Genomic DNA, 4,201 nt, shown 5'->3' on the forward strand with positions numbered 1-4,201 from the left:
TAATTTAATATTTGTGCTAGCTAAATAATGACCAAAACTACTAAAAATTGTTAGTTCTCAAATTTTTCTAGAATATTAGTTTACAAATGAATTAAAGAAAATTATATAATTTATTTTTTATTTTTGAATTATACAAGAAAAAAGTTCTCTTTGATATATATTATATAGAATTAGTTATCAATTTTTCCCATCAATTAAAAAATGCATATGCCATAATTTTTTAAAAAATAATTATATCAATTAAAATTAAATTCATATTTTAGTTAATTAATATTTTTTGTCCTAGCTAATTAATATTGTTATTGCCTATTGGTATTAATATAGTGTTACGGTGTTATTTCACTAAACCAAACGAGATACACAAATTAAGAAAGGGCATATTTACTGATTTATGAGAGTGAAAGCTGAATGAATAATGAACTATTAAATGACATGCTTTAGCTTCAATTCTGCTGCAGCTGTGATCAAATTCTATAATGTAAATACGAACTTTTTGTTTTTTATATTGGAGTTACAACGGTGTTTTTATAAAAATGTAGATCGATGAGATGTTATTCTCAAATGTGGAATCGCTTAATTAAAAAAGTAGAAATCGGACCGTCCAATTAGTAGATGGTACACAAATTAGACTGTCCGATTTGTGTTAAAAAAAATTAAATGAAATTGAGGTTCACTAATTGGACCGTCCTATTTCTATACCTTCCACAATTTCGTACAATACCAAAAATTATAGTGTTTCATTATATCACTACCCTTACTTCCATACCTAAAAAAAAATAGCCGTCTTATAGGCTGCGTTTATTTTTGGAGACAGGACAAGACATGACACTAAGACAGAAATAATAGAATGGAGACACTAAAAATTATTTTTTGTATATTGTATTTGGATATAACGGATAACACACTAATGTAATGTCCTGTATTATAAGAAGAGATAAGAGTAGAATAATAAAAAATATCTATGGATAGAAAGGGAAAAAATTTTGATAAAAATGTCCGTATTCACCTTTTCAAATCCCGTGTCCATCATTGTCCTTCGTAAAAGAGTGGACACAAAAATATAAAATAGTGTCCTAGAGACAATGTGTTCTGTGTCTATGTCTCTGCCTCCAAATACGTTTTAATCATTTGTTGTCCATATCTCTGTGTCTCCGAAAACAAACGCTACCATACAGCGTTTAGTCATTATATCGCCAACCAGTATACTTACATATTTGAATATTTCACTATCTTATTTAGTCAACGTTCTAGCAAATAAATAGAATCAACACATCTAAACTGCAGCTAAACTGTATTCACTTCAACATATTTTTACATCTCAACATTCTTGCGATACTGCATGAATTATATTTTTAACAGTAGTGCCTACTCAGATATTTAATATTTGTTCAATCATATCTTTATTCATTACTTTTTAAATTATATAAAATTATCCTATAATGAATACAGCACCAAAATAACTACTGCCTGCTAAATAAACTAAGTCTTCAGTGGTCACCAAAAATTTCAGGCGCATATATTCTTTCTCTTTTTTTTTTTTTGAGAGCCACTTAGATAAAGACGCTTAAAACATTTTTTTTTAAAGATGTTTTTAAGTAATTAAAATTCAATACATATAACTGATCGATTCAAGATTTGATTTACTGATTTTTTGACCAAGTCAATTTGTCTTATCTAATTTTGACAAAAATAATATAGTTTAATCAATTATATATATTAAATTTTAGTTAATAACAAACATCTTTAAAAAAAATATTTTAAACATCTTTATCAAAGTGTCTCTTTTTTTTTTTTCTGCCTTCAATTGGGTTATGCAATCTTTTATTTATTTTTTTCTTTTTTTTTTCGGGTCAAGGGGTCATATACCCGTTACTTACTTACTGAAACAGAGACGCTTTTAACCCATCTCACCTTTCAACCATGATTCTCTCACAGCCCACCTTCATCCAAGGCCTTGTATGGACTATGGAGTCCAGTCCAGCCGGGCCCAATTCTCCCATCCAAGCACAGCACCTCCTTCCCAAACGGAGCCAATTCCCTCCTAACACGAGCTATTCGGCTTCGTGCATGCTTCACGTCACCCTTTTCAGCGAACAAGTGGCTCTCCCTAGACACTTGTCACTACAGGATAATTCCAAAAAGAATATCTTTATCCTCCAATCTGTACACTATAATTCCCCTTTATCTTATCGTGTCATATGTCGATAATCGTCTACGTAATTTATGTATGCTCTTCATTAATGTAGAATGGCTCCCTCCATTATATACATATACACGTGGCTAATTTCCTTCGTCAATACGAATCATATTTATTATTTTGCCGGTATAAAATTATCTAAATAATATTTCTAAAACTTGAATAAACGGCTCATCATTACAATAGGTCAGATTTAATATTTATTTTGCACCTAAGAATGGGTTTGGTAAAGGTTATTGAAGAGATATTTGTGTTTCTAAAAAGTATAAACACCTTATTTTATATTTGGTAAATTAAAAAGTTTAAATGTTTGTATTTATGGTTTTTAAAAATTAAAAATATTTTTAAAAATATTTAAAAAATAGCTTTTTAAAGTTGACTTATATTTATCAAAATTAAAAAATCTAATATGACCTTATATAATAATAAATATATAAAATTATTTTAGTAAAATTTGATTTTTTTTTTTAATTTGGGTTTGTAATGTGATTCTCTTTTCTCTTAGTCATTTACAATATCAATACATCACATTCATGAGCTAGGATTCATCCGATCGATATAATTCACAAAATGTTTATACATATTTTGTATACGTATATTTTGCTTTTCATTTATTAAACTTATTTCAATAGGTAGATAATTATTTGCTATTGAGTCGGCTATGGAGCTAATGGGATATTTGTATAATGTGTACAATGGACTGTTTATTTAGTTCAATATGAGTTAAAAATAAAAATTATCCACGAAATAATAAATTTAAAAACTCTTATTCAATTGTTTCACATCAAATTTCAAATTCTCCAATTTTAAATTTCAAATTTCAAAATTTTAAAAAATTCAGTTAGTTATTTCAAAAAAATAATCATCTCAAATCCTCCAATACTCTTTTCTTTTCAATCGGCGGCCACCCCACCTTCATCAATAATCATCCCATTTCACTGTCACTACTTGGTTTGCCACACGCCACTCACCCTTAATAAAAATAACCATCCACTTAAGGATAAAAATAATCATCTATATACCTAATGAATTGAACATCTAACATATTTTAATTATATATAACTAAACTCAATCCAATCAAAATAATCATCTACATAAAAATAAAATAACCATCCGCATACCTACTAAAATGACCATCCTAAATTGACCATTAAAATAGAAGAAGAAGATGAATAAACAGAAGAAACTATTATTGTGGTGAAACATAATTTTAAAGGACTAGTCATGACAAAAATGGCACTGTTGTGAAGCATAGGGCTCAAATTATGAAAGAAGCTAACCATGCTTGAATCCGAAGAAAAAGAGCATGGTGGTATCATCGGTGAGAAGAGGCTTGAAGGAATAGGAAAAAGCGAAGGCGATTTGGAAGAGAGGCACGAAAACAGCGGCAACAACGTTAGGCTGAGCGTCGGAGGATGAGGCGCATCGGGCTAACCGGCGGAGGTGAGGACAGTGTCGGTGGGAGGATGCAGCGCCCTCGGTATGGCCAGGAGAAATTCAGTGATGCGAGGTGAGAACCAGAAAAAATGACGATGAATTTTGGATGTGTATTGAAGGTTATGATAAAATTAGAAATAACTGTACATAGTGTGAATGAATTTAAATACTAATCTTAATTGTGTGTACATAATTAATATTGATTCCCAATACTTTTTCTTTGCTATTATTTTCAATTCATTGTCTTTTACTGCACAAATCATTGTTTGTTGTTGTTTCTTTAGAAAAATTACTCTATTCTCTCAACATTATTCATAAAATTGTTATATATATATTNNNNGTTACAAGATTCTAATATTAAATAAAAAGTATCCATTTATATTAAACATTTTCATTCCAATGCATACTTACTTTATTAATATTTGTAGGTTTTAATTTCTTGATTAATAATTCTTTTAATTTGCTTCATATATACTTACAAACACAGCCTAATATATTTCTTATCCATGTATATATTTGTTTATCAAATATTCAATCATTATATATATATTATTTGAAAAGAAAGTT

Source organism: Arachis ipaensis, chromosome B09, assembly GCF_000816755.2.
Source record: "Arachis ipaensis cultivar K30076 chromosome B09, Araip1.1, whole genome shotgun sequence".
Classification (NCBI taxonomy): domain Eukaryota; kingdom Viridiplantae; phylum Streptophyta; class Magnoliopsida; order Fabales; family Fabaceae; genus Arachis; species Arachis ipaensis.